Raw genomic sequence first — 10,584 nt, 5'->3', positions numbered from 1 at the left:
TTCAATGCTATAGAACATTTTCAGTTGACTATTCCAGAATTAGTCTATACATTTTCCTACTGATGGACATTTTGGCTGTTTTCTTTCTTTCCTCTTCTTTTTTGGCTTTTACCAACAATTCTTCAATAAGCACTGTTTATAACATATCCTGATGGAAAACTGCAAACATTTTTAGACTTTGGATATGTGCAACACCAGACTATGCCATTTGGCTCTCCAAAGTGATTGTACCAGTTCACATTTCTACCACATTTTAATGCCTCTTGATATTAAACATCTGGTATCGTCAGACTTTCTGAGTTGCCAGAAAGTCTGTCAATGAAATGGCACCTCATCGCCAGCTGTGTACTGGAACTGGTGTGGACTGCGTGGAAGAGCTGGTTGTGTGCGTCTCATTCCAACTGTGGGTTCAGTGACTTCACCAGATTAGTCTGAAATTGGCTGTGGTGGTGAGAGGTGACAGCGTGCTGGCAGTCCTCACAGCCCTCGCTCGCTCTTGGCGCCTCCTCTGCCTGAGCTCCCACTTTGGCGGCACTTGAGGAGCCCTTCAGCCCACCATTGCACTGTGGGAGCCCCTTTATGGGCTGGCCAAGGCCGCAGCCGGCTCCCTCAGCTTGCAGGGAGGTGTGGAGGGAGAGGCGCGAGTGGGAACCGGGGCTGCGTGCAGCGCTTGCGGGCCAGCTGGAGTTCCGGGTGTGCGTGGGCTTGGCGGGCCCCACACTCTGAGCAGCCGGCCGGCTCTGCCGGCCCCGGGCAGTGAGGGGCTTAGCACCCGGGCCAGCGGCTGCAGAGGGTGTACTGGGTCCCCCAGCAGTGCCAGCCCACCAGTGCTGTGCTTGATTTCTCGCCGGGCCTTAGCTACCTTCCCGCGGGGCAGGGCTAGGGACTGCGGCCCGCCATGCCTGAGCCTTCCCCCGCCTCCGTGGGTTCCTGTGCAGCCCGAGCCTCCCCGACGAGCGCCGCCCCCTGCTCCAGGGCGCCCAGTCCCATCCACCGCCCAAGGGCTGAGGAGTGCGAGCGCATGGCGCAGGACTGGCAGGCAGCTCCACCTGCAGCCCCAGTGCGGGATCCACTGGGTGAAGCCAGCTGGGCTCTTGAGTCTGGTGGGGACGTGGAGAGTCTTTATGTCTAGCTCAGGGATTGTAAATACACCAATCAGCACTCTGTATCTAGCTCAAGGTTTGTAAACACACCAATCAGCACCCTGTGTCTAGCTCAGAGTTTGTGAGTGCACCAATCGACACTCTGTATCTAGCTGCTCTGGTGGGGCCTTGAAGAACCTTTATGTCTAGCTCAGGGATTGTAAATACACCAATCGGCACTCTGTATCTAGCTCAAGGTTTGTAAACACACCAATCAGCACCCTGTGTCTAGCTCAGAGTTTGTGAGTGCACCAATCGACACTCTGTATCTAGCTGCTCTGGTGGGGCCTTGAAGAACCTTTATGTCTAGCTCAGGGATTGTAAATACACCAATCGGCACTTTGTATCTAGCTCAAGGTTTGTAAACACACCAATCAGCACCCTGTGTCTAGCTCAGGGTTTGTGAGTGCACCAATAGACACTATCTAGCTGCTGTGGTGGGGCCTTGGAGAACCTCTGTGTCAACACTCTGTATCTAGTTAATCTAGTGGGGAGGTGGAGAACCTTTGTGTCTAGCTTAGGGATTGTAAACGCACCAATCAGCACCCTGTCAAAACAGACCACTCGGCTCTACCAGTCAGCAGGATGAGGGTGGGGCCAGATAAGAGAATAAAAGCAGGCTGCCGAGCCAGCAGTGGCAACCCACTCGGGTCCCCTTCCACACTGTGGAAGCTTCGTTCTTTCGCTCTTTGCAATAAATCTTGCTACTGCTCGCTGTTTGGGTCCACACTGCCTTTATGAGCTGTAACACTCACCGCGAACATCTGCAGCTTCACTCCTGAAGCCAGCGAGACCACGAGCCCACCGGGAGGAATGAACAACTCCAGACGCGCCGCTTCCAGAGCTGTAACACTCACCGCAAAAGTCTGCAGCTTCACTCCTGAGCCAGCGAGACCACGAACACACCAGAAGGAAGAAACTCCGAACACATCCGAACATCAAAAGGAACAAACTCCAGACGCGCCACCTTAAGAGCTGTAACACTCAACGCAAGGGTCCGCGGCTTCATTCTTGAAGTCAGTGAGACCAAGAACCCACCATTTCCGGACGCAATGGGAGTATTTACATCACAGGAATTGGCACACACTACAAACTGGTTTTTCCCTTGGAGAGCCAGTTGTTAAGCATTTACCTGCTCACCATGGCCAACTCATTAGGCTTCCTCAGTCCACCTTCTTCCCATGAACTCATCTCACATGACTTCCGGGTTACCAGATGGATGAAAGTACTGTTTGTGGCTGAAAGTTGTAACGAGGGGAGTTGTGCCAACTGTTGATGTAGAGCTTGACAAGGCCTTAGCCGCATTACTGTTCCACACTGAAGGGGGCACAGGCAAGAGAATCTCTGGTAAGCAAAATTGAAAAGACATACAACAAAAAACCTCCTCCAAAACCTTCAATTTTTTTTTTTTTTTTTTTGGACTGCAGTGGTGCAATCATAGCTCACTGAAGCCTTGAACTCCCTGGCTCAAGCAGTCCTCCCACCTCGGCCTCCCAAGTAGCTGGGACTAAAGGTGTGCACCACCACACCCAGCTGATTTTTAAACTTCTGTAAAGACAAGGTCTCACTATGTTGCCCAGGATGGGCTCGAACTCCTGGCCTCAATCAATCCTGCTTCAGCCTCCCAACTGCTGGGCTTGCAGGCGTGAGCTACTGTACCTGGTCTCATATTCTTTTTTTAAACTCCTCTTCACTAACGGAACTCTTCTGCCAATTTATTTTTTTTCATTTAACAATGTTTTCTGGAATTTATTGTGTAACGTATGTTGTAATCTACTTTATGTTTTTTATAGGTGGAGAGTACTCCATTTTATGGATATACTACAGATAATGCAATCAGTCCCCATCAATGAACATTTGGGTTGTTTTCAGCCTTTTGTTTATTTAAAAATGTTTTAATAAATAGACTAATGCATGGGTCATTTTGTATTTTTGCTAACATATAGTTAGGATAGATTCTTGGGGGTAGAATTTCTGAGTAACGTGTAGCAGATTAAACAATAGGTTTATTGAAGTATAATTTACATACCATAAAATGCAGCTATTTTAAGTGTACAGTTCAATGATTTTTAGTAAATTTATACGGTTCTGCAACATGACCACCATCCAGCTTTACAGCACTTCCACCACCCTCAAAATTTCATTGTGCCTTTTTTTTTTTTTTTTTTTTGAGACCGAGTGTCGCTGTCGCCCAGGCTGGAGTGCAGTGGCGCGATCTTGGCTCACTGCAGGCTCCGCCCCCTCGGGGTTCGCACTATTCTCCTGCCTCAGCCTCCCAAGTAGCTGGGACTACAGGTGCCCGCCACCTCGCCCGGCTAATTTTTTGTATTTTTAGTAGAGACGGGGTTTTACCGTGTTAGCCAGGATGGTCTCGGCCTCCCAAAGTGCTGGGATTACAGGCGTGAGCCACCGTGCCTGGCCCGTTGTACCTGTTTCTAACCCCAAACTCAGGCAATTATTGCTTGGTTTACTATCTTTGAAGTTCTGCCCTTTCTGGAAATATCACATAAAGGAAATTGTCCAATATGCAGGTTTTCATGTTGACCTTCTTTTACTTAGCATAATGTTTTTAAGTTTCATTCATAGTGTTTAATGTCTGATATGGTTTGGATTTGTGTCCCCGCCCAAATCTCATGTCGAATTGTAATCTCCAATGTGGGAGGTGGGGCCTGGTTGGAGGTGATTGGATCATGGGATTGGATTTCCCCCTTTGGTGCTGTTCTCGTGATAGAGTTCTCACCAGATCTGGTTGTTTAAAAGAGTACAGTGCCTCGCTCCTCTCTGTTCCTCCTGCTCTGGCCATGTAAGACCTGCCTGCGGCTGGGCGCGGTGGCTCACGCCTGTAATCCCAGCACTGGGAGGCCGAGGTGGGCGGATCACGAGGTCAGGAGATCCAGACCATCCTGGCAAACATGGTGAGACTCCGTCTCTACTAAAAATACAAAAAATTAGCCGGGTGTGGTAGCGGGCGCCTGTAGTCCCAGCTACTCGGGAGGCTGGGGCAGGAGAATGGCGTGAACCAGGGAGGTGGAGCTTGCAGTGAGCCGAGATCACGCCACTGCACTCCAGCCTGGGCAACGAAGCAACACTCTGTCTCAAAAAAAAAAAAAAAAAAAAAAAAAAAAAAAAAAAAAAAAAAAAAAAAAAAGACCTGCCTGCTTCTCCTTCGCCTCCTGCCATGATTGTAAGTTTCTTGAGACCTCCCCAGCCATGCGTCCCATGCAGCCTGAGGAACCGTGAGCTCGTTAAACCTGTTTTCTTTATAAATTACCCAGTCTCGGGCATTTCTTTATAACAATGCAAGAACAGACTAATACCAGGCCTCAGGAGTTCATTCCTTGTTATTATTGATTATAGTCTACTGTGTATCTACATCACAATCTGTTTATCTGTTCATTAGTTGATGGACATCAGCACCATATCCAGTTGGAGGCTCTTGTGATCAAAGCTGCTATGAACATTTGTGCCCATCACTTTGTGTGCACACGTTTTCATTTCTCTTGGGTAGATACCCAGGAGTGGAACTGCTGATTCGCATGATAAGGTTTATGTGATAGATGTATGCTTAAAATTTAAAGAAATTGCCAAACTGCTTTTCAATTTTATATTCCCATCCACGATGTTTGAGAGTTTTAGTTGCTCCATATCCGTGCAAATTGACAATCTTTTTGATTATAGCTCTTCTAATAGATGTTAATGGTATCTCATAGTGGTTTAAATTGGCATCCAACTAATGACTAATAATGCCTGTGCATATACTAGCTACCTATATAACTTTTTGATAGATTGTCTATTCACATATTTTACTTATGTTTTTTCTTTTTTGAGGCAGGGTCTTGCTCGGTCACCCACACTGACAATGGAGTGCAGTGGCATGACCTTGGCTCACTGCAACCTCAGCCTCCCAGGCTGAAGCGATCCTCTCACCTCAGCCTCCTGAGTAGCTGGGACTACAGGCATGTGCTACTATGCCCAGGTAATTTTTGTATTTTTTGGAGAGATGGGATTTTGCCACATTGCCCTGGTCTTGAAGTCCTGGGCTCAAGAGATTGGCCCACTTTGGCCTCCCAAATTGCTGGGAATTATAGGCATGAGCCACTGTGCCCAGCCCTTTACTTTTTTTTAAATTGGGTTGTTTGTCTTCCTATTACTAAATTGTAGAAGTTCTTTATATATTCTAGATAAAAGTTTTTTTTTTTTAATCACACACATGTTTTACAAATATTTTTCTCAGTCTGTGACTTGTCTATTTTTTTTTTTTTTTTTCAGGGGGAGACAGGATCTCACTCCTGTCACCCAGGCAGGAGTGCAGTGGCACACTCACGGCTCATTACAGCCTCTTGACCTCCTAGGCTCAAGCGATCCTCCCACCTCTTTTTTTTTTTTTTTTTTTTGTAGATGTGAGGTCTCATTATGTTGCCCAGGTTGGTCTCAAACTGCTGGACTCAAGCCATCCTCCTGCCTCAGCCTCCCAAAGTGCTTGGGTTACAGGACTGAGCCACTGAGCCCAGTCTTTCCATTTTCTTAATGGTGGTTTTGAAAAGCAAATATTTTAAATTGAGACGAAATCCAATTTATCTCTTTTTTCTATTATAGATTGTGCTTTTGGTGTCATATCTAAGAAATTTCTTCCTAACCAAAGGTCACGAAGATGTTCTCCACTGCTTTTTTCTAGATGCTTTATGAATTCAACTCTTACATTTGGGTCTATGATCCATTTTGAGTTAATATTTTACACAGTGTGAGGTCAGGGTGGACGTTTCTTATTATTTATGGCATAAGAATATTCAGTGGTTCCAGCACCACTTGTTGAAGAGACTATCCCTTTTCCTTCCAATGGCCTTGGCACCTTTGTAATAAATCAATTGATGATATATGTGTGTGTCTATTTCTAGACTCTCATTTCTTCCTGCCATCTTTACTTCTAGCCTTCCCGTGGGCTTTTAAATATCCCAGGGGGTAGAGCCCTTTGAAAAATTATTGATCTCTTTTACTGTTTATTATAATCTTTTTCTTGGGAATCTGGCCCCAGTGCCCTGAAGGCTTGAGTTAGGTTAAGTGCATGATGGTGTCCAACGTTGTCTTTTGAAAGTGTTTTCATTATTCAGTACCTCCCCATGCCAGTTTCCCAGGCCTCATGTGTCACTAGGCACATTTCTTTTTTTTTTTGAGACGGAGTCTCGCTCTGTCGCCCAAGCTGGAGTGCAGTGGTGCAATCTCAGCTCACTGCAACCTCCACCTCCCGGGTTCAAGCAATTCTCTGCCTCAGCCTCCTGAGTAGCTGGGATTACAGGCGTCCGCCACCACGCCCAGCTAATTTTTTTGTATTTTTAGTAGAGACGGGTTTCACCATCTTGGCCAGGCTGGTCTTGAACTCCTGACCTTGTGATCCACTCACCTCGGCCTCCCAAAGTGCTGGGATTACAGGTGTGAGCCACTGCGCCCGACAGTCACTAGGCACATTTCTTTAACAATGGGCACCTCCCCTGCTGGGCACAGTTTACTGAGGAATCTTAAGCCTAGGACCATGCTGCACACCTAACCCATCTCCCATTGGTTTCATCTGTTCCATGAGACTCATGGGGCCCTCATGGCCCCTAGAGATGCCCCAAAATTGCAGCAACACCAGCTCAGGAACCTACGCATGCTGACAATCTAGAGAGGTGGAAGATTCACCATGAGGTCATGAGCATGCATGTTTAAGGCCATTACAATCCCATTTTAATTAAATTCAGTCTCCAAGTATTTGGGTCTTTTTTTTTTCCCTTTGTTTTTTGAGACAGAGTTTCTCTCTTGTCACCCAGGCTGGAGTGCAGTGGCGTGATCTCAGCTCACTGTAACCTCCACCTCCTGGGTTCAATCGATTCTCCTGCCTCAGCCTCCCTAGTAGCTGGGATTACAGGCACGTGCCACCACACCCAGCTAATTTTTTGTATTTTTGGTAGAGATGGGGTTTCATCATGTTGACCAGTCTGGTCTCGAACCCCTGACCTCAGGTGATCCGCCCACCTCAGCCTCCCAAAGTGCTGGGATTACAGGCATGAGTCACTGCGCCCGGCCTAGTATTTGGGTCTTTCCTCTCTGTCCTGGGTGGGTGAGAAAAGGCTTGGTTCCCACCAATCCTTCATGCACCTTCCCCAAAACACCCCCCATGGCTGATAGGGGAGATGCACATGTGCACAAGTAGCCGTAAGTGCTCTATGAGAGGAGGCTGATGGAAATACAGTCCAGGCAAAGCCGTGGCCCAGTGGGAGAGCAGGTGACTTTCAGGGCGGGTTGGGTGGTCAGGATGGAAAAGGCTTCCAAAACCTGGTGTTTGAGCTGGGTTTGGCCAAAAAATAGGATAAAGGAGGGAAGAGGATTCTAGGCAGAGGAAGCAGAATTGGCAAACCTACCCAAGTTTAGACCAGCAGAGTGTAATGGAGGAGTTTGGAAGGAGGGTGAAACTGTTGAAGCCAAAGCTGGGAGCAGAGGGAGGCTGGGCTTCAAGAGAATGCATTTATTCTTGAGACTTCACCCCACCTTAATTTTAAAAAAATTAATTTTTAACATAAAGAGTTAATTTTTAGAGACAAATTCTCGCTCTGTAGCCCAGGCTGGAGTGCAGTGGCACGATCACAGCTCACTGCAGCCTTGAACTCCTGGGCTCAAGCCATCCTCCTGCCTCAGCCTGCAGAGTAGCCAGGACTACAGGTGTGCACCGCCAAGCCTGGCTAATTTTTTATTTTTTGTAGCTATGGAGGTCTCACTATGTTGTCCAGGCTGGTCTTGAACTCCTGGACTCAAGTGATCCTCCTGCCTCAGCTTCCCAAAGAGCTGGATTACAGGCATTAGCTACTGCATCTGGCCATTTACATTCTTTAAAACATTGTGGAAAATACATGTAGCATAAAATTTACCATCTTAACCTTTTTTTTTTTTGAGATGGAGTCTCGCTCTATCTCGCCCAGGCTGGGGTGCAGTGGCACAATATCAGCTCACTGCAACCTCTGCCTCCTGGGTTCAAGCGATTCACCTGCCTCAGCCTTCCGAGTAGTTGGGATTACAGGCGTGCACCACCTCACTCAGCTAATTTTTGTATTTTTAGTAGAGATGGGGTTTCACCATGTTGGTCAGGCAGGTCTAGAACTCCTGACCTCAGGTGAGCCACCCGTCTCGGCCTCCCAAAGTGCTGGGATTACAGGCGTGAGCCACTGCACCCGGCCCCATCTTAACCATTTTTGAGTGTGAGTTCAGGAGTGTTAATTCACATGGTTGTGCAACCATCCATTCATCTCCAGAACTTTCTCATCTTGTGATCTTGAACTCCGTTCCCATTAAACACTCACTCTCCCTCCTCCCTTCTCCCTGGCAACCATCATTTTACTTTCTGTCCCTATGAGTTTGATGACTCTAGGTGCCTCCTATAAGTGGAATCGTATAGTATTTGTCTCTCGGGGAACGGCTTATGTCACTCTGCGTAATGTCCTCAGGGTCCATCCATGTTGGAGCAGGTGTCAGAATTTATCTCCTTTTAAAGGCCGAAAAATACTCCATTGTATGACAGGCCACATTTTGTTCATTCATCCATCTGTTCGTGGGTACCTGTGTCTCGTCTACCTTTTGACTCTTGTGATACATAACGCTGCTATGAACGTGGGTGTGCAAATATTTTTTGAGACCCTGCTTTCAATTTTTTATTATTGTTATACTTTAAGTTCTGGGATACATGTGCAGAACGTGCAGGTTTGTTGCATAGGTGTACATGTGCCACGGTGGTTTGCTGCACCCATCAACCCGGCATCTACATTAGGTATTTCTCCTAATGCTATCCCTCCCCTAACCCCCGGCCCCCTGACAGGCCCTGGCATGTGATGTTCCCCTCCCTGTGTCCATGTGTTCTCATTGTTCAACTCTCATTTATGAGTGAGAACATGTGGTGTTTGGTTTTCTGTTCCTGTGATAGTTTGCTGAGAATGATGGTTTCCAGCTTCATCCATGTCCCTGCAAAGGACATGAACTCATCCTTTTTTTATGGCTGCATAGTATTCCATGGTGTATATGTGCCACATTTTCTTTATCCAGTCTATCATTGGTGGGCATTTGGTTTGATTCCAAGTCTTTGCTATTGTAAACAGTGCTGCAATAAACATACATGTACATTCAATTCTTTTGAGTATATACCCAGACATGGAATTGCTGGGTCATAGGGTAACTCTATGTTTAATTTTCTTTTTCTTTTTCTTTTTCTTTTTTTGAGATGGAGTGTTACTCTGTTGCCCAGGCTGGAGTGCAGTGGCATGATCTAAGCTCACTGAAACCTCTGCCTTCCAGGCAGAATCAGAACCTCTGACTCTCCTGCTTTAGTAGCCTCCTGAGTAGCTGAGATTACAGGCATGCACCACCATGCCTGGCTGATTTTTGTATTTTTAGTAGAGATGGGGTTTCGCCATGTTGGCCAAGCTGGTTTTGAACTCCTGACCTCAGGTGATCTGCCCGCCTCAGCCTTCCAAAGTGCTGGGATTACAGGTGTGAGCCACCGCGCCTGGCTACTCTATGTTTACTTTCCTAAGGAACTGCCATTCAGCTTTCCACAGTGGTCGCACCTTTTACATACCCACCAATAGGGCACAAGGGTTCCAATGCTTCCACATCCTCACCAACACTTGTAATTTTCTGTTATTTTCTTTTAGAGTAACCATCCTAATGGTTATGTTCACTCCACTTTTGATAAAAGAACATTTACCTCTGAGTCACCAGATTGTGAAGATTGGCTCCAGTTAATGATTTTTATGCGAATGGACTCCATGGAGGTTGGGCCAGGTTTGATGCTTGTGACATCGACAAGTCAGTGAAGGTCATCTCTGGATCCTCAACCACCAGGCCGTATTTTCTTCGCAAATCTTGCCAGCTGTGTCTTGTTTTGCCAGCTGGTGTTCTCACTCCCGCTGCTGCCTTTCCTCTCATGGCAGAAACACCCTTGTCTCTTACCTTCTGCAACTGCAAAGCAAAATCGTCTTTCACAGAGACAGGGTATAACAGAGCAGACAGGCTGGACGCAGTGGCTCATGTCTGTAATCCCAGCACTTTGGGAGGCAGAGATGGGAGAATCACTTGAGGCCAGGAGTTTGAGACCAGCCTGGCCAACATAGTGAGATCACATCTCTAAACAAAATTAAAGAATTAGGCCGGGCGAGGTGGCTCACGCCTGTAATCCCAGCATTTTGGGAGGCCGAGGTGGGTGGATCACCTGAGGTTAGGAGTTTGAGACCAGCCTGGCTAACATGGTGAAACCCTGTCTCTACTAAAAGTACAAAAATTAGCTGGGCATGGTGGTGCATGCCTGTAATCCCAGCTACTCGGGAGGCTGAGGCAGGAGAATCACTTGAAGGCAGAGTTTGCAGTGAGCTGAGATTGCACCACTGCACTCCAGCCTGGGCAACACAGCAAGACTGCATCTCAA

At 47.1% G+C, this 10,584-nt stretch overlaps 1 long non-coding RNA gene across 1 annotated transcript; it reads left to right on the top strand.

The window, feature by feature from the left end:
- The first annotated feature begins 1,781 nt into the window (after nucleotides 1-1,781).
- Nucleotides 1,782-6,017, top strand: LOC134810482 (uncharacterized). Its single transcript, XR_010158726.1, has 3 exons — nucleotides 1,782-2,489; nucleotides 4,975-5,118; nucleotides 5,412-6,017. It is a non-coding gene; the product is annotated as an uncharacterized LOC134810482 (long non-coding RNA).
- The last annotated feature ends 4,567 nt before the right edge of the window (nucleotides 6,018-10,584 follow it).

This window comes from Pan troglodytes, chromosome 6 (assembly GCF_028858775.2).
Source record: "Pan troglodytes isolate AG18354 chromosome 6, NHGRI_mPanTro3-v2.0_pri, whole genome shotgun sequence".
In the NCBI taxonomy this organism is placed as follows: domain Eukaryota; kingdom Metazoa; phylum Chordata; class Mammalia; order Primates; family Hominidae; genus Pan; species Pan troglodytes.
Note: the sequence above shows the minus strand (reverse complement) of the source record. Positions and strands in the feature narration are given on the sequence as shown.